Consider the following 21,402-nt stretch of genomic DNA (forward strand, 5'->3'; position numbering starts at 1 on the left):
GAGCCACGCGACACCAACTGGGTGGCGGCCCCCGAGTTTTGATCCGGAATCCCCACGCGGCTCACTTCCTGGAAGGAGAAGGGCCTGTCCTGGGGCTCATCGGTGGAGTTGGACAGACTCCAGAAGAGTATCCGGAACATGATAAGCAAGAAACTTAACCTTGTCAACATAGTCCAGGTCATGCTCTCCCGCCGGATCCTCCCGTGTCAACAACGGGCTTTCAACTTATGGGAGTTCGACCCAGCCCAGCACCAGACTCTACGCGAGCTCTTCGACATGATGCATAAGGATGTCTGGAAGGTGCTGTTCAAGGGCGCCGAGGTCCCCCCTTCTCTTACCGAGGACCACGGGCTAAGCGCGAAGCGCCCTGCGAATCCGGTAAGTTCTGTACATCTGGTAGGGTATTTATTTCCCATAGCTTAACCATGTGCGGGGTCTGAGCTCCCATGCCTTTGATAGGACTGGGTGGAGACATCGGAGCAGATTAACTGTCCGGCCCTTCTGCCCGAAGACCCTGCAGACGCTCTCCTAACGGAGATGCGGACTCTGGCTCCTTATGAGGTGCCGGAGAAGACCAAGAAGAAGGCCACGGGAACCCGAAAGAGTTCCCGGCACTAGGTGGTATCGGACACATCGTCCGATAACTTCGAGACGCACTCCTCCCGTGAAAACGAGGAGGAGGAAGATGAAGATTCTCCCCCTCCAGCCAGGGGAGAAAAGAAAAGGAAGGCCGCCCCAACTGGGGAGGCCGAAGGGTCCAAGAAGGGAAGGACTCTCCTTCTGGACTGTTCCACCACCGCCGCCGACGGTGAAGATGAGTGGCTACTTAGGGCCAACCCCCTGGCGAAGTCGTAAGTATTCGGATACCAGAGTAACTCATAGCATACTTTTGTTGCACTGCTTCCCCTAACGTCGAATATGATTATGCAGTCCGCCCCGAGCCCGTATCGACGTATCCTCGTGGACGGTTCCTTGTACTCGTCGGACATGAATAGTGATACACTTCCAACCGCCTCCTCCCCTTGTCCTACGGAAAGTGCTGAGGTATTTTCTCAAGGGGCACCGAGCCGGGGGGAGGTAGTCCCGAAGGCGCCTCAAGGTGAACTTCCAGACTCCTGGCGCGAAGGGAGCAAGACTCCCAAGGGCTCCAAGTTTGACCCCAGCCGAACGCCACGCCGGAACCTCCAGTGGTTCCGGACTCCGACAGGCGGCCCCCTTCCAAGAGGGGAAAGCCGCCCGTGCCGGTGACATCTGTCCATCCAGAGGCACCGGACAACCTGCTAGGAGCGCTTCGCGGTGCTTCCATCGATGAAGAGCACCGCACTATTATGAGTGCGGTGATCAAGAAGGTTCAGTCCACCAAGAGCAGACTGACTGAAGCCTGTGCCAGCCTTTTAACAGGCTTTGAGGTAAGTATTTAAAATATAGGAAAATATTACAGCATAGACAGTAGCCCCTGATGCTCTGTTTGGTGTTCACAAAGGAAAGCCGAATAGAGGATCAAATAATATCTGCAAGAGTCTAATATAAGTATGTCTATATGCGTATGCAGGCTTCGCTGCTGACCTCTGCCGCACTGACTATGGAGGTCGCTGCACTGAAGCAGAACCTCGAGCGGTCCGAGAAAGAGCTCGGTCTTGCCAAGAGGCAGCTCGAGGAGAACAAAGGTAAGTAATGCCTTGTCTATATATATATATATATATATATATATATATATATATATATATATATATATATATATAAGATGCGGTTGCAAAATGATAGGATCATCATGGATGTGCCAGGGGCCATGACCGAAGTGGCGACCCTGAAGCAAGCGCTGTCCGAGGCCGAAAACAAAGCAGCCAAGGAGCGCACCGAGCAGGAAAAACAAGAGGCACGGGTGGGTGAGGTGTAGCAAGAGCTCCAGGCTCCCGTGAAGAAGCACGAGGCTTTGGAGCTTGACTCGAAGACACGAGAGTCCGAGCTTGCCGCGGCTCTCGAGAGCACAAAGCATGCCAAGGCTGAAGCCCAAAAGGCCCTCTAGGAGATTGAGGCAATGAGGAAGATGGTAAGGCATTCACTATGCAAAGCAAGCATGTGAAAGTAAATTACTTGTTACTTACCCTAGTCTAGAGCTCTCCAGGAGCATTCGCAGATTTGCCCCGCAGCGTGTCAGATGCCATGAAACATTACCAGGCCGAGGAGGGAAGCTCGACGGAGAAGTTGTTCTAGTCTCAGTATACTGGGACCGAACACCCGATGCCTATGAGCGACCAGCTGAAGCAACTGGTCGAGCTGCACAAGGCGGCCGAACAGGCCATGAGAGGCCTTATAGTCTGGATGTGGCCTGGCGACTCCCTTCCCAACAGCTACTTCGGCCTGGTGAGGCAGCTTGTGGACGCCTGCCCCCAGCTGGAAGTCATCAAGCGGTCCGTCTGCATCGAAGGTGCCCGCCGGGCTTTTGCCCGTGTGAAGGTGCACTGGGCCAAGATGGACGCCGAGAAGCTGGTGAAGGAGGGGCCGCCGCAGGGCAAGGAGCATCGCCACCCCGAAATGTATTATGAGGGTGTCCTGAAGGGTGCCCGTCTTGTGGCAGACGAGTGTGCGAAGGATGTAATTTTTGAATGAACTTGCTCGTGTGATCCTGTATTATGAAACTTTGTTCATATGCGCTATGCAATGCTTGTTTGAATTTCAAATATTACCTTCTGTACGGCTGTTCATTAAATCTGAGAGATGGCCAGTCGCCGGCTCCTGCCCCCATGCCCTGAGTGCTGGGGTGTTCGGGATAAATCTGAGCACTCTTTTTCCCATTGTTGGGTCCTTCAAGGGAGGTGCTCAGCACAATGAACAAGGCAATCGGACTATAATGCTTTATCACTCTCACTTAGCCATAGAAGTCTACAATTTTAAATTTTGGCAAAGCCCCTATGAGGGAGTCCTGGATTAGGGGGTGTTCGGGTAGCCGGACTATACCTTCAGCCGGACTCCTGGACTATGAAGATACAAGATTGAAGACTTTGTCCCGTGTCCGGATGGGACTTTCCTTGGCGTGGAAGGCAAGCTTGGCGATGCGGATATTCAAGATCTCCTACCATTGTAACCGACTCTATGTAACCCTAACCCTATCCGTTGTCTATATAAACCGGAGGGTTGTAGTCCGTAGGCAATCAACTCCATATACAACAATCATACCATAGGCTAGCTTCTAGGGTTTAGCCTCCTTGATCTCGTGGTAGATCTACTCTTGTACTACCCATATCATCAATATTAATCAAGCAGGAGTAGGGTATTACCTCCATAGAGAGGGCCCGAACCTGGGTAAAAACATCGTGTCCCTTGTCTCCCGTTACCATCCAGCCTAGACGCACAGTTCGGGACCCCCTACCCGAGATCCGCCGGTTTTGACACCGACATTGGTGCTTTCATTGAGGGTTCCTCCGTGTCGTCGCCTTTAGGCCTGATGGCTCCTTTGATCATCAACAACGATGCGGTCCAGGGCGAGACTTTTCTCCCCGGACAGATCTTCGTCTTCGGCGGCTTCGCTCTGCGGGCCAATTCGCTCGGCCACCTGGAGCAGATCGAAAGCTACGCCCATAGCCATCAAGTCAGGTTTGGAAGCCTAAACTACATGGCTGACATCCGCAGAGACTTGATCTTTGACGGGTTCGAGCCACGGCCAAGCGCGCCGCACTATCTCGAGGGGCATGATCTAGCTCTGCCTCCGGACAGTGTCCTGGAGGCCGCACATGCATCGGTTCCGACCCCTAACTCGGAGCCTATTGTGCCAATCGAGGATGAGCGGTTGGACGTCACCTCGGGGGCTTCGATCTCAAAGGCGATCGAGCCGAACGCTAGCCCCGCACTCTGCATGATCCATGACTCCAAGGATCCGGACTCCTTTCCGAACTCCGAACCCCCCGCGCCCCTGCCGATCAAATCCGATTGGGCGCCGATAATGGAGTTCACCGCCGCAGACATCTTTCAGCACTCGCCTTGTGGCGATATCCTGAACTCTCTCAAGTCTCTCTCTTATCAGGAGAGCCCTGGCCGAACTACGGTCAGCGAGGATGGGATACGGACGATGAAGAAATTGAAAGCCCACCCACCACCCACTTGGTAGCCACTGTCGACAATTTAAACGACGTGCTCAACTTCGACTCTGGAGACATTGACAACATGGATGACGATGCAGGAGATACCGACGAACCAACGCCCATAGGGCATTGGACAGCCACCTCATCTCACGATGTGTACATGGCGGATACCCCTAAAAGAAGCGACAACGAGGAAAAAGGGGATGGGACGGGAGATCGACCCCCCGAAAAACAATCAAAGCGTCGGCGTAAACACCGACCCAAGCCCCGCCTCGACAAAAACCCAGCCATAGAGCAGGACGAGCCGGTAGACGACGAGTAGGCCTTAGAGCAACCGTCCGAACAGGGCAACACGGATAGAGAAACCGAACATCCCGCCTCCGGCGAAAACGACATTCCGGACGACCTCACGCCGGATAAACCTATGGAGCAGAAGAATCTCCACGAGAGGCTCGTGGCAACTGCACGCGGCCTAAAAAAGCAGAAGCGGAAGCTAAAAACAGCGGAGGATGCACTCCGGATTAGATGGAGCAAAGTAATCAATACCGCAGATAAATACGGCGACAGTCGCCGCACTAAAAGCTATCCGAAAATAAGGCTACTGCCTGAATTCGACGAATAGGCCCTAGAGCCCTCGCATTCAAAAAATGAGAAAGCCACATGGTCGGATAGACGACCCCATAAAGCGGCAAGCGGCGCCGCACCTAAATCGGCATGCGACCCACTTAAGGATTCGCATCATGGCCCAGTCAGGTCCATTTATGGGCCAAGAAAGCAAGCTCTCGTAAGCAACGCTATGAAGCCATCATCAGAATCCGGCACACCCAAATACAAGGGCGCCGCACACCCCCTATGTTTCACCGATGAGGTCCTAGACTATGAATTTCCAGAGGATTCAAACCCGTAAACATAGAGGCATATGATGGAACAACAGACCCTGGAGTTTGGATCGAGGATTATATCCTCCACATACACATGGATAGAGGAGATGATCTCCGCGCCATAAAATATTTACCCCTTAAGATTAAAGGGCCAGCCCGGCATTGGCTTAAAAGCCTTCCCGAAAACACAATTGGAAGCTGGGAAGAGCTCGGGGATGCTTTCCGAGCAAACTTTCAAGGGACCTATGTCCGCCCTCCGGATGCAGACGATCTTAGTCACATAACTCAACAACCCGGAGAATCAGCTCGGCAGTTCTGGAATATATTCCTCACTAAAAAGAATCAAATAGTCGACTGTCCGAACGCTGAAGCCTTAGCAGCTTTCAGGCATAACGTCCGAGACGAATGGCTTGCCAGACACCTCGGCCAAGAAAAGCCAAGAACAATGGCCGCACTAACAAGCCTCATGACCCGCTTTTGTGCAGGGGAGGACAGCTGGTTGGCAAGGTGCAGCCCCAGCGATCCAAGTACATCCGAAACTAGGGATGAAAACGGAAAACCGCGACGCAACAAGGACCATCGCCGGACTAAGGACAAAAGTCCGAAGAGCACGACAGTCAATGCCAGATTCAAAGGCCCACGACAAAATCAGGCAAAATCGCCCCCCATAGGATAACAGGGACGATCCATCCAACCTAAATAAAATCCTGGATAGGATATGTCAGATACACAGTACTCCAGGGAAGCCTGCTAACCTTACCCACAGAGACTGTTGGGTTTTCAAACAATCCGGCAGACTCAATGCCGAACACAAGGGGCTCGACACACCAAGCGAAGACGAGGACGAACCCCAAAAGCAGAGCACCAGGAAACAAAAGAACTTCCCACAAGAAGTAAAAACAGTGAACTCACTTCACATAACAAAACGTGCGGCGCCCGTAAAGGTACGCACCACACGGCCCATCCCCAAAGGGTCCTGCCACTGGTTGTCAAAACCGATCATCTTCGATCAACTAGATTATTCTAGAAATATCAAGAATGTAGGCTGGACTGCCTTGATACTCAATCCAGTAATTGGCAGGCTCCAGTTTTCAAATGTCCTTATGGACGGCGGCAGTGGACTAAACCTGATATATCAGGATACAATCCAGCACATGGGGATAAACCCAGCAAGAATCCGCCACAGCAAAACCTCCTTTCAAGGGGTAATACCTGGTCCGGACACCCATTGTATGGGTTTTCTCCGGCTCGAAGTCATATTCGGCTCTGCCGATAACTTCCGCCGCGAAAAGCTGACCTTCCATATCGTCCCGTTCTCAAGTCGCTATCAAGCACTACTGGGACGCGAAGCTTTCGCTCGCTTTAACGCAATACCGCATTATGCATCTCTTACGCTTAAGATGCCCGGTCCACGAGGCATCATCTCTTTGAAGGGGAAGCACTAAAGTGCGCCTCCCCAAGCGGAGGACTGTGCGGCCGCTTTGACAACCCCACAGCAAAATGGCCTCACCGGCCAAAAAACTTCGAAATAGGTCATTCAAGACCACGAACGCGGATAGACGAGTTCGATGCAAAATCATCATTGATGCAGGCCTAGAAGCCATATACCCCCGCACTAGGGGCTCCATGCATAAGAGACAATAAAGCTCAATCTTATATATTTCACTTTATACTTTGTTTATTTTAAACTTTTTCGGCACGACCCGTTTTCAACTCAGTTCCTCTCTTTTACAGATGAACGTCGTGCGGCACCCGTCCAGGATACGGCACAACGGAGACACAGGCGCAGACGTGTAGTAGGGACCCGTCCTAAAGGATTCTTTTTAGATTAAGACCCTACGTAAACCTTTTTTACTGCCTCTTGTTGCTAGACATCCCCTGGTTTTTTCTGATATAACCAAGGAGGAGGCTGGCGTCTTGGCATGTGGCCACGTCAGAATTTTTGCACGTACCTGGACACTAGGGGCTTTCTTTTTTAATAAAGAGTGTTGTTTCGCCCGCACTCATAAAGACCGAACACCTTAGGGAGTGTTCGGCGTCGTGAGTTTTGGCATTATATGCATCAGCTCCGAATCATGTCTTTGGTCAAATGTTGGGTTTCCCGGCTCCTGAGTTCGGCTACCTTACGTTCCTCTCTATAGGCTAAGGTAGCACCAGGAGAACTACTGCGATTGTGCCCCGGTTCGGCCGGGCGAGCACCTCAGTAGAGAAAGCCGAAAACTGACTGTCATGATGTAGCGTGAGACTAGTCAGCCACTCGATGACCTATCGGAATCTATCGGATTCCTCCGCTTTAACGAAGGGCCGCTTCCCGGTCAGGCACATACGTGCCCTGAACTCGGACAAGCGCAGTTGCCACCAAGGAGCTACCTAAATAGTCTCACTGTCAAACTCCTATGGCTAAGTGAAAGTGTTAAAGCATTATAGTCCGGTTGCCTGGCCCGCTGCGCTATCACCTCCTTTGTAGGACCAAGACGTTGGGTTAAGTGTGAAAATGCGTCTTCTGCGAGCACCCCCGCACTATGTGCATGGGGGCTGAAGCCAACGACTGCCATCTTTCAGATTATATATATATATATATATATATATATATCTTAAAACAGCCGCACAAGAGGTGTTCCCAATACTTGGAGGCACAAGTATAAAAAAGGCCACTACAGTTTATCGAAATATTACTTTATAATTACATATGCTATCATAACATAGCATCTTTCGGGCACTGCTTCTCTATTACACGAGCGCCTTCAAGAACTTCCTGAAAATAGTGCTCGGAGGGTACTCGGCTTTTGTCTGAATCTCGGGACACAACAACGGTGGTCTCCATCTCTGCCCAGTATGTCTTAACACGGGCAAGAGCCATCCTAGCGCCCTCTATGCATGCTGACCTCTTCATTGCATTTATACGCGGCACCGCGTCAAGGAATTGCTGCACTAAGCTGAAATAACTCTTCGGCTCCGATCTCCCCGGCCACAGGTGACCCATGACGTACTTCATGGCGAGTCCAGACAACCTATTCAGTACGGCCCATTGAGCCAAACGATCATCCACTGCCAGTGGACGCTCTAGATTGTGAAACTGTGACCAGAAAAGCTTTTCCACTTCGCGATCTTTCTGATCTCGAAAGTGTTCGGTCGCATCAGCAGCACTCGCTGCCAAGTCCAGATAGGTATCCTCCACACTCCACATCCGGTCCAACGGAGCAAACTTCGGATCGCAAAATTTCCTTCGCAGCATAAAGGGCTTTCCAGCCGCAATCTGTTCGGCCTGACGCAGCTCCTCCTTCGCAGCTCTCATCGCAGAGCGCGCGTCCTTGGCATTGGCAACGGCCTTCTCTAAGTCTGTCTGTTTCGCCTGGTTTTCTTTTTCAAGAAGTTTGCAACGGTTTGTAGCACTTTTTAACTTTTCGGCCATCTCGGCCATCTCTTCCTTGCTTCGGCAATGAGCAGCCTGTTCGGCTCTCAGCTCTTTAAGGGCTTTCCTGGTAGCCGCGTCACTTTCGCTGGCTTGTTCTTTAGCTCGGGCAAGTTCTGCCCTAAGACTCTCCACGGCGGCCGAACCATCTGCGTCAAGCACACACATCGTAAGACACATGCATAAAACTGTTCTTACCTGATGCCGCCCGAGGAATTACACACCTTGAGCCTCATCAAGCCGCTTATTGACAAGCGTGATGTCGGCATCTGCCACGTCCAGTTGCCTCTTTAGTTCGGCAAAATCGTCAGTTCGGCTCGATTCTGGACACCCTGCTGCCTACATTCAAAGGCGACATCTTAGACCTGGGATTATGATCCTCCGCGTGCCGTCATTTCTCGACGACGCGCAGAGTCTCAGGGGCTACTATCTACACAGGGCGCATCTTATTCATACGCAACTGACAAAAGTATACATTATCTAATGTACCTCGAAACCCGTCAGTAAACTTTTGACGGCCTCATACAATCCGCTCTCTGTGGATGAAATCCTTCCAATCACCGTGCCCATCAATGCGCGGTGCTCCTCTGAGATAGAAGCTCGCCCCCGCAGAATCTTTAGCTCCTCCGACCGAGCACCAGACGGTGCCGGGCTCGTCCCATGACCTCTTTCGAAGGCCGGACGCGGAGAACCTCGGGGGCCGCATAGCTACCTTCCGCCCCTGCCAGATTCGGAGGAACCCTCCGCGACGACACCTCAGGGTCGCCCACCTCGCTAGGCGGCATGGCAGGGGGAGGCGTCCCGCTCTCCATCATCTCCGGAAGGAGATCCCACGAAGATGAGCTCTGCTGAGAAGGGCTGAGGTCCGAGATACAAGGTAAAGGTTTGGCTAATCTTCTCAGATATAAATCAAGGATTTCCCTCATCCCTCAAAAGGAAAATCTTTCTCCACTTACGGCTCGCTGGAGGGCTGATCCCCTTGAGGGCGTAGTCCGGCCGAGGAACTCCCCGGCGTCGGACCCTCTGACGAGGATTTTCTCCCCCGCTTCGAGGCCATGGTTTCTGGGTCGTCGGAGGCAGCTCTCTTCTTCCCCTTAGGAGAGGAATTGTCGGTTCCTCCCTTCGGAGCAGCCTCCTTCAAGGAGGCCATAGCTTCCTTGTCCTCCCCCTCCAAAGGCATTATCTCCAGCATCCTGACTAGCACGGGATCCGGCCTGGTTTCGGGAAGGGGAGCCGGACACCTGATCAGCTTTGCCTTCGCTATCCACTCCTGTTTAAAAGGACGGCTCTTTTAGGGGCAAGTTTATGACTATTATACGGATAGAAGGTCCAGGCACAAGGTCGCTTACTTGAGTATCCGGGCGATTGCAGCTTAGGCCTGCGTCCTCGGTTAAATCCGGACACATCTCTTGTGATCCGAAGAATAGTCTATACATCTCCGCGGGTGTTGCGCCCATAAAGTTCTGGAGAGCTCGCGGTCTCTCTGGATTAAACTCCCACAGGTGAAGGGGGCGACGTTTGCCGGGCAATATTCGGCGAATCAGCATGACCTGCGTCACCTTGACCAAGCTGAGGTCTCCTTCCAAGAGATCCTTAATTCGGCCCTGTAATAAGGGCACGTCTTTGGGCAAACCCCAATCTAACCCTCTGTTAACCCATGACGCTAGCCGTGGTGGGGGACCCGAGCGAAAGGCAGGAAGCGCCACCCACTTGGCGCTCCAGGGAGCGGTGATATAAAACCACTCTCGTTGCCACAAGCCCAGCTCCTCTTGAAAAGAGCCCTCGGGCCATGGAGCATCAGCATTTTTGCTTATAACAGCGCCTCCGCACTCTGCGTGCCGTCCCTTGATCATCTTCGGCTCCACTTCGAAAGTCTTGAGCCATAATCCGAAGTGAGGGGTAACACGGAGGAATGCTTCGCATACAACGATAAACGAGGAGATATGGAGGATGGACTCCGGAGCTAAGTCGTGGAATTCCAGCCCGTAATAAAACAGCAGTCCCCTCACAAAGGGATCCATCGGGAAGCCTAACCCCCGAAGGAAGTGAGACACGAACACTACGCTCTCACCGGGCTGGGGACTGGGGATAGCCTGCCTTTGAGCAGGCAACCTGTGCGGAATTTAGGCGGTCAAGAACTTAGCCTCTCTCAACTTTAGCACGTCCTCCTCCATGACGGAGGAGGGCATCCATCGGCCTTGAAGGTCGGAACCGGACATTGTTGAAGGTCTGAGGCGCCCGGAATCTGGAGCCTAGGGTGTTGGAACTCGAGGCGACGGGCGAACTTGTTTTGGGATTGGAGAAAAGGAGTAAGGCCCTGGTCTCTTTATAAGAGGTTGAATACCAGGAGCCCTCCCCGTAACCGTTTGGGACTCGCCTTTAATCGAGAAAACATGCTAACGGGCACGATTGGGTTACCCACGTCCGTATTGATGAGAATCCCGTAAAAGGGGGGCACACGATCTCTGCTTTGACAAGACGTGCCAAGGAAACCGCCTCGCAAAACATGCCGAGGTGGAAAAGTGAAAATGATTCGAGTGAAGGACTTGGCTGTAGTGTGATGACGCACTGCAGAATACGTCAGCAGATTTGATTTGTGTTAATATTATTCTCTCTATGGCAATATGTGGAAGCTTATTTTGCAGAGCCGGACACTACTCTTGGTGTTTACAATCTTCTATGAAGGACTTGGAGGAGGAACCCGCCTTGCAATGCCGAAGATAATTTGCGCGCCGGACTCGTCGTCATTGAAGCCTGGTTCAGGGGCTACTGAGGGAGTCCTGGATTAGGGGGTGTTCGGGTAGCCGGACTATACCTTCAGCCGGACTCCTGGACTATGAAGATACAAGATTGAAGACTTCATCCCGTGTCCGGATGGGACTTTCCTTAGCGTGGAAGGCAAGCTTGGCGATGCGGATATTCAAGATCTCCTACCATTGTAACCGACTCTATGTAACCCTAACCTTATCCGGTGTCTATATAAACCGGAGGGTTGTAGTCCGTAGGCAATCAACTCCATATACAACAATCATACCATAGGCTAGCTTCTAGGGTTTAGCCTCCTTGATCTCGTGGTAGATCTACTCTTGTAATACCCATATCATCAATATTAATCAAGCAGGAGTAGGGTATTACCTCCATCGAGAGGGCCCGAACCTGGGTAAAAACATCGTGTCCCTTGTCTCCTATTACCATCCGGCCTAGACGCACAGTTCGGGACCCCCTACCTGAGATCCGCCGGTTTTGACACCGACACCCTAGTATTCAGAAGGCCGAATTCGGGGCGCTATACACTCCTTAAGCCGGACAAAGCCGACTCCTCGCTCTAAGCGGCATAAGTCTTTAGGGACTCGAGACCTCTCGAACAGCGACCAGCTCTCGCCTTATCATGACAGTCAGTTTTAGCTTTCTCTACTGAGGTGCTTGCCCAGATGAACCGGGGCACAATCACAGTAGTTCTCCCAGTGCTACCTTAGCCGATATAGCGGAACGTAAGGTACCAAAACATGGGAGCCGGGCAAACCCAGCTATTGACCCAAGACATGATTCGGAGCTGATGCATATAATGCTATAAGTTCGGGGTGCCGCACTATTGAAAGTGTTCGGACTTCTCATGCCATATTATGGGATACGCTTAAGCCCCTGGCATATTGGCCGTACCAAAGTGTACGGGTGCTGAATGTTGTGAATGAACATATATATATATATATATATATATATATATATATATAAGAACATAGAATGCGGTAATAGTCTAGTGCTATGCATTGTTTATTCAAAAAGGTGCGTCGAAGCAGAATGATACAAGTAGTGCGATAAGCAAAAAGTAGGACTATTTGACATGTCCCCTCCAAGGGCAACCTGAGGAATGGTATTTGAAGCAAGTATTTCACTCATTATCAGAGACCACCTGGGAGTTCCGTGGTGCGACGTAGCTTTCTGCCTCCTTGGTTGTTGCATCGTGTGTCCGGTAATCGTACTGCCGGGCGGGGTTTCCAAAGATTAACATCCTGAAAGAGATAAAAATAACAAAGCGGGAAGCCCCTAGTGCGGTTGAGCCGCGTCTTGGGGCGTGCCATAGTCGTGCCCCCTCCCCTGTGCCCATGGTATTTTCAATGCGTAATTATGTACGCGTGGCACGGATTTCACCGTTTGGCTAGGACTGGGGTTGGGGCTGCATTGCTATGCAAGCTCGGTACGTGCCAAGCGGTCTTGTTGCCGATTACTCCGGACGCGCTTGAAGGTGTTCGGGTCTTTAATCACCGAACTGGTGGATTGCCTTAAGAGGCTGCTTTGCGCTTCTGCTGCGAAGGCCGCAGTGTGCTCCTTCGTGCGGAGAGAGTGCTCTGTGTTTCCATTGACTGTGATGACCCCCCTGAGGTCCTGGTATCTTGAGCTTGAGATATGCATAGTGCGGTACTGCATTGAATCTCGCAAATGCGGTTCGCCCGAGCAGTGCATGATAGCCAGTGCGGAATGGGACTATATCGAAGATTAACTCCTCGCTTCGGAAGTTATCCGGGGATCCGAAGACCACTTCCAATGTGACTGAGCCTGTGCAATGGGCCTCTACACCTGGTATGATGCCTTTGAAGGTCGTTTTTGTGGGTTTGATCTTTGAGGGGTCTATACCCATTTTGCACACTGTGTCCTGATAAAGTAGGTTCAGGCTGCTGCCGCCGTCCATAAGGACTCGAGTGAGGTGAAATCCATCGATGATTGTGTCTAGGACCAGTGCGGCGAATCCGCCATGACGGATACTAGTGGGATGGTCCCTGCGATCGAAGGTGATCGGACAGGAGGACCATGGGTTGAACTTTGGGGTGACTGGCTCCAACGCATATACGTCCCTTAGCGCACACTTCCGCTCCCTCTTGGGGATGTGGGTTGCGTATATCATGTTCACCATCTGCACTTGTGGGGGGAACCTCTTCTGTCCTCCGGTGTTCGGCTGTCGGGGCTCCTCCTCGTCATCGCTATGTGACCCATTATCTTTGTTTTCGGCATTTAACTTGCCGGCCTCCTTGAACACCCAACATTCCTTGTTGGTGTGGTTGGCTAGCTTGTCGGGGGTGCCATGTATTTGACACGAGAAATCGAGTATACGGTCCAAACTGGATGGGCCCGGGGTGCTTCCTTTGAATGGCTTTTTCCGTTGACCGGGTTTAGAGCCTCTGAATCTGGCATTGACTACCGTATCCTCGGTATTGTCGTTGTTGATGCGGCGCTTGTGTTTGTTGCGATGTGACCTGCCATTGCCATCCTTGGTATCCGAAGTACCGTGGTTCTTTGATATATTATTGCTGCGAGCCAGCCAGCTGTCTTCTCCCGCGCAAAAGCGGGTCATGAGTGTCGTGAGGGCTGCCATGGATTTCGGCTTTTCCTGGCCAAGGTGCCGGGCGAGCCACTCGTCGCGGATGTTGTGCTTAAAAGCTGCTAGGGCCTCTACATCCGGACAGTCGACAATTTGATTTTTCTTTGTCAGGAACCATGTCCAGAATTGCCTGGCCGATTCCTATGGCTGCTGAATTATGTGGATCAAGTCATCGGCATCTGGTGGTCGCACATAAGTGCCCTGGAAGTTGTCAAGGAATGTGGCTTCCAGATCTTCCCAACAGCCAATGGATTCTGCTGGCAGGCTGTTAAGCCAATGCCAAGATGGTCCTTTGAGATTGAGTGGGAGGTATTTGATGGCGTGTAGATCGTCACCGCGGGCCATGTGGATGTGCAGGAGGAAGTCTTCGATCCATACCGCAGGATCTGTTGCGCCATCGTATGATTCGATATTTATGGGTTTGAAACCCTCTGGGATTTGGTGATCCATTACTTCGTTTGTGAAGCATATGGGGTGTGCGGCGCCTCTGTAGTTGGCTATGTCGCGACGCAACTCGAATGAGTCTTGTCCGCTGTGTTCGGCCCTGTCGGATTTACTTTTACTATATCCGACGTGACGGTTATCGTCTCGCGTAGTGGCGCGCCCTCGTGATCCGTAGACCGATCTTGCGTGTTTTGCTTTGTCCTCCAATACGTCTCGCAGGTCTAGCGTGTTTCCCCGTGCCTTATCATTTTTATTTGAGTGGCGTCGGGGTCGGGCTGAGTTTTTGGCTGAAATGCCTCTCTGTCGCGACCACGAGGTGGCCGATTAGCCGCTTCATATGCTGGAGATGTATGTTTTAATGCTTCCTCCTCCAGTCGGGGTAGCAACCTGTGCTTTGGGTAACTCTTGGAGGGGCGTTCGAGTTCATATTCCTCGGCCGCAAGGACTTCAGTCCATCTGTCAGCTAGCAAATCTTGATCAGCTTGAAGTTGTTGTTGCTTTTTTAAGGCTATTTGCCGTGGCTATAAGCCGATGCTTGAAGCGCTCTTGCTCGGCGGGATCCTCTGGTACGACAAATTCGTCATCGTCGAGGCTTTCCTCGTCTTCGGAGGAAGGCATGTAATTATCGTCCTCCGCCTCTCCATCTGCCGCTCTCTCGGGAGGGCTGGCTTCTCCATCCTCCTGCTCTAAATCTTGCTGGAGGGGATTGTTGTCGTCTTCGGCACTGTCCGGAGTGCTATTATCTCCTATGCTGGTGTCACTTCTTTTGCTTTGGCGAGACTTAGAGCGGCACCACTGACGTCGGCGCTTGGGTTGCTTCTTGGAGGGGTCATCCTCCGCTGTCCCGTCGCCATTGCCTTCTTTGGGTGTGTCCACCATATATATATATCATATGATGAGGTGGCTGTTCAGTGCCTTGTGGGTAGTGGTTCCTCTTCGTCTCCCGCATCGTCGTCCATACCGTCGATGTATTCAGAGTAGAAGTCGAGCATGTCGGTTAAATTTGTCGACAGTGGCTACTAAGTGGGTGGTGGGTGGGCGGCGAATTTCTTCGTCATCCGCATCCCAATCCTGCCGAGCATAGTTTGGCCAGGACTCTCCTGACAGGGAGAGAGACCTTAATGAGTTCAGCATGTCGCCGAAGGGCGAGTGTTGAAAGATATCCGTGGAGGTGAACTCCATGATCGGTGCCCAGTCGGATTTGATAGGCAGGGGCGCAGGCGGTTCGGAGTCCATGGCCGGGGAAGAATCCGGCAATTTGGTGTCATGGCTCTTGTGAAGGGTAAGGTCGATACTCGGCTCGATCACCGCTGAGAATGCGGCCTCTGTGGAGGGGTCTATCCCCTCGTCTGTGGATGGCGCAATCGGCTCCGAATTGAGGGTCAGGGCGGTTGCCGGTGCGATCTCCTGCACACTATCCGACAGTAGAGCTAAATCATGCTCATGGTGACCGTGCGGCGTACTCGGCAAGGGCTCGAATCCGTCGAAGATCAAGTCTTCGCGGATGTCGGCCGTGTAATTTAAGCTTCCAAACCTGACCTGGTGGCCAGGGGCGTAACTCTCGATCTGCTCCAGATGGACAAGCGAGTTGGCCCGCAGTGCGAAGCCGCCGAATACAAAGATCTGTCTGGGGAGAAAAGTCTCACCCTGGACTGCATTGCTATCGATGATCGAAGGAGCCATCAAGCCTAATGATGACGACACAGAGGAACTCTCAACGAAAGCACCAATGTCGGTGTCAAAACCGGCGGATCTCGGGTAGGGGGTCCCGAACTGTGCGTCTAAGGCGGATGGTAACAGGAGGCAGGGGACCCGATGTTTTAACCAGGTTCGGGCCCTCTTGATGGAGGTAAGACCCTACGTCCTGCTTGATTATTCTTGATAATATGAGTAATACAAGAGTTGATCTACCACGAGATCAGAGAGGCTAAACCTTAGAAGCTAGCCTATGGTATGATTGTCTGTTGTCCTACGGACTAAAACCCTCCGGTTTATATAGACACCGGAGGGGGCTAGGGTTACACAGAGTCGGTTACAAGGAAGGAGATCTACATATCCGTATTTCCAAGCTTGCCTTCCACGCCAAGGAGAGTCCCATCCGGACACGGGACGAAGTCTTCAATCTTGTATCTTCATAGTCCAACAGTCCGGCCAAAGGATATAGTCCGGCTGTCCAGATACCCCCTAATCTAGGACTCCCTCAATCTCAACCTAGTAATGATAATGACATAGAAATTGAACCTGCTGTTGATCTTGATAACCCACAATCAAAGAATCAACGTTATGATAAGAAAGACTTTGTTGCTAGGAAACATGGTAAAGAAAGGGAGCCTTGGGTTTAGAAACCCATGCCTTTTCCTCCCAAACCATCCAAGAAAAAGGATGATGAGGATTTTGAGCGCTTTACTGAAATGATTAGAGCTATCTTTTTGCGTATGCGATTAACTGATATGCTCAAAACCAATTCTTATGCTAAGTATATGAAAGATATTATTACAAATAAAAGAAAGATACCGGAAGCCGAAATTTCCACCATGCTTGCTAATTATACCTTTAAGGGTGGAATACCAAAGAAACTTGGAGATCCAGGAGTACCCACTATACCATGCTCCATTAAAAGAAACTATGTTAAAACTGCTTTATGAGATCTTGGAGCCGGTGTTAGTGTTATGCCTCTCACTTTATATCGTAGACTTGATTTGAATAAGTTGACACCCACTGAAATATCTTTGCAAATGGCTGATAAATCAACTGCTATACCTGTCGGTATTTGTGAGGATGTGCCTGTTGTAGTTGCAAATGTTACTATTTTAACGGACTTTGTTATTCTTGATATTCCCGAGGACGATAGTATGTCTATTATTCTTGGAAGACCCTTTTTGAATACTGTAGGGGTTGTTATTGATTGCACTAAAGGCAATGTCACTTTTCATGTTAATGGTAATGAGCATACGGTACACTTTCCGAGGAAACAACCTCAAGTTCATAGTATCAACTCTATTGGAAAATTTCCATTGATTATATTTGGAGGTTTGTGAGGATGTGCCCCATCTTTGGAGGCATCTATGCTTCACGCCTAGCTGCACATTTTAACATACCTATTAGGCATTCTGAGAAGGAAGAAAAAGTGTTGCCTCGTGTTTATTTAGATTACAGAAGTATGGTGGCACATGATTTTATTGTTAAGAATAGGGAAGGAGAGCTTAAATATCAATTGTTCTTTAACAAACATCATCCTGAGACTATTACCTTGCCTGCTCCTTATTTGTTTGATTTGTCTGTAGGCACGTACCTTGTTCCATTGAAGGCTATTCACGCCTACCGGACCCCTGCACCAGCTGAGGAGCCAGAGCCAGAACCACAAGTTGATCCTTCACGACAGTCTAATTACTAGTGGGATCCAGAGATGATTGTCAGTCAGTGGCAATCAGAGTCTTCCTCTTCTGCATCGCAGTACGACCCCAACTATTATTATGGATATCCGCCAGGCCAATCGTGGCCATAGACCAACTTAGGCGAAAAGCCTAAGCTTGGGGGAGTATGTATTTCCCATCGACATTGCATTTATATTCACACACTCATTGCTAGATGTCGGTGCTCATACTTTTTCATTGTATCATCCATGCTAGTTTACTTTCCTTTTTATGCTTTCTTCTTGTGTGTTTAATAAACCTTAAGAAAAAACAAAAAAAATTAGTTGTCGCTTTTAATTAATTTACTTTCCATGCTTGTAGTAGTAATTAAAAAGAAAACCCAAAAATATTTCCTGTTCTTCTTTTGCTTGTTGGGAGCTTTCCCGTGTAAATAGTTTTATTTCTTTTCTTTTCTTTGGGGGTCGATAGGAAGAAGACCATAATTAAATTGTTGAAGTGGCTCTTATATGCATTATTGTCACTACAAAAAAATACACTTCCGTGATGATACGTGTTTGTCACAGTAGGTCGCTTTTTTTTCATGCATGTACATCCATGACAAATTTATGACAGAATCAAGATAGTCATACTTGTGCTGTCGTAGAAGTGTTCCATGACATTACCAAAATTATCATCACGGAAGTGTCCACTTCCATGACGATAAATCGCGCGTCACAGAAGTGCTTTCGTCAAGGGTGACCGACATGTGGCATCCACCGTAACGGAACGCTGTTAAGCTACCGGGTCGGGTTTTGGATCCGATAACCCGTTAACAGCCCCGACCAATGGGGATTTTCCACGTGTAAAATCATCATTGGCTGGAGGAAACACGTGCCGGCTCATCGTTGGGACAGATGTCAACCACTCATTGGACGGAAGGCGCCTATGATACGTCGACACGTGGCACGGCCCAACAGAGGCCCATTCTTGTGAAAAGGCCGGCCCGTTTGACTTGGTCAAAAGGTGGCGGGCCAACCCATGGAAAGCTTGTTAACGGCCTGTTCGCATATAGACCATTTACAGCCCGCTAACCCAGGGCCTGTTACGCCCTATCCGAATTAGGCCCAGTAGCGTCATCTGGGCCATCCAATATGATTCCATCCCATTTTCACTTCTGGCCCATGTATGGCCCATGACGTCTTTCGGCCCATATGAGGCCCTATGTAACTCTTGGCCTATTAACGGCCCATGGTGAAACTGGCCCGTAATGAACAGTGTATCACTTTACACCCATTAACGGCCCGTGGTGAAACTGGCCCGTAATGAACAGTGTATCACTTTATACCCATTAACGGCTCGTTATTCCGTTGGGCCGTTTCCAACCCATGTTATCTTTCGGCCTTCTCAGAGCCCATTTATTCTTGGGCTCATTTCCAGCATTCGTATACTTACAGCCCGTTACTGTCATTTTCTGCATGTGGGCCAAATTCAGCCTGTGGTTACAGTCGGCCCGTTTGTGGTCCGTTAATACGTTGGGCCGTTTTCATAGCGTCATCAAATACGGCCTATTAACGATGGCCCGTTACGGTCGGCCCATGAATGGACGATTCCAACTCTAGCCCGTTTACGGCCATAATGCGGCCTATTATTGGCCCATGTTTGGCCAATCGATCATACAACTCGTATAAGGCCCATTGATGATATGACCCGTAGAGGGCCCATTGTTTCTACGGCCCGTAGAAGGCCTACTGTTTCTACGGCCCGTAGAAGGCCCACTGTTTCTATGGCCCGTTGGAGGCCCAGTGTCGCTACAGTAAATATTAGCCCATGGTTATTGTGGCCTGGTTTTAAAAAATAGGTTATTGCAGCCACTAGTTAACCGCAGAAAAAGAACTGCAATGACTACAAGCAAACAAATAAACAAGACAACAAGGAAATAAATAAGCAAGCAACTAACGCTAGGCTATCACGGCTATTACACATATTACATCCACTTGGCATCAAAGTTCACCACCAGTACAAATATAGGGAACAAAGCAGCATATCATATACATTGGCCGTCAAAATTGGCCACCAGTGCAAATAAACGCGGTAGCAAAACAAGAGCATAACTGAAACAACTTTAGAAGAGCTCAAGAAACGTTATCATGGGTATCCACCATGCTGGCAATAAGCTTAGCAAGCTGATTAGCTTTGTCCTGTTTGGCGCTAAAATCCTCCAATGCTTGCTGTTGCACCAGAAAGTATGCATCTGAATGCTCCAGGGACTTCCGCAGTCCTTCCGCTTCTTGTCGCAGCACAACTGATCGATGTCTTTCAGCTTGTAGTCGATATTCAAGAAACCGAACTGATTCAGACAGTGAGTTTGAATAGCTTGTGCAAGCGGTAGTGGCCAGTAACTCCAACACTAAACCAAGACAGGATGTGTCACTATCCTGAACCTTATCTGCATTACTTCCTTTACCGTTGCTTAATAAGGCACTCTTCCCCAATATTCTGTCAGCATTCTAAAAGAAGAAACAAGCAGACACATAACAAGTTTAGCATGTACTAGTATATGAAACTCATTTCGGTGAACCAGTTCATTAGTAAGGTGGACAGGATTAAACTACCAAGTCTTCTATTGCCAAGTACTAGTACATAATAAAAGCATCAAACAAACATATATCTATGTCCTATGGTAGCAACGGAATCTTAAATTAGAACAATTGTTCTTCAGGTTTAGGCACTTGTTCTACATGAACAGAGTACAGTAAGACGCAAGAATATAATACTTAAAAATAGAAAATGAGCTCATAGACCTTACCACATTCTTGGTTCGGGACCAGTACAGAACAAGGCATTCCCAGTCATCGTCTAGTAAATGTGTCTCAGGAGAACATAAGGGAATTTGATGAGTTTCTTTGCCGGTGAAGTACATTTTCTTCAGGTAATTCCAATACTGCCACCAATCATTCTTGAAGATAGCAGAGGTATTAGCACAGGTTACCTCATCCTAAGTTTCCAAATCGGTCATTCTCTATAGAGAAAAATGGGAAAATTTGTTGTATTATAACCGTCATGGAGGTAGGATGTATGGGACTAAGCAAAGTAATTGCCATGAATAACATTACTTACACATAACTCCTGGACAAACACCTGCAACTGGCATTTTCCTTCATCTTCAGTATAATATTTCCAAGATGGGAAGATACGCACATACGATTTAACAACATCAAATGCGATAGATGCTAAACTATGACTAGCTGGTTGTGCTTCCTCCACAGGAATAGGCGTACTAACTGGTGGAGTTGGGGTTCGCCGTGATAGTACTGGCCCTATGGGCACTGGAGCTGCCTTACTAACTGCTCTTGTTTGGGAGCTCTGTGGTGGATATGGTGCTGTGTCAACAGGAACTGGGTTACTATCGGCTGGGGTTGGGGTTAGATTGGGTGAAGCTGGTTCTCTGTCCATCGTAGTAGGGTACAATATGCGAGAGTTTGGGTTATGTGTGGTAGGGCTGGTTCTTGTGCATGTACAACCGGGGTGCTATCTCCACCAAGAGGTAGCACTATTTTATTTGAAGACCGTGTTTTTAGTCCACTAGATACTGGCATCACCCGCTCCAATCCAAATGGCTGATAAACAACAAACATAGTTGAATGTACAGACATTGTATGAGAGACAGATGCAATAGATAGTGTGGGAAAAAGAGGGCATGAAATAGTTGACATGTATATTGTTTAACTAAAATGGATAGCATGACATAATTTCACATATATGATGTCTATCTAAACTGGATAGCATAGCATAACATAACTCAAAGATATGATGAATAACTAAACAGGATCGCATGACATAATTCACCTACATGTTATCT

This window comes from Triticum aestivum, chromosome 4A (assembly GCF_018294505.1).
Source record: "Triticum aestivum cultivar Chinese Spring chromosome 4A, IWGSC CS RefSeq v2.1, whole genome shotgun sequence".
Lineage (NCBI taxonomy): Eukaryota > Viridiplantae > Streptophyta > Magnoliopsida > Poales > Poaceae > Triticum > Triticum aestivum.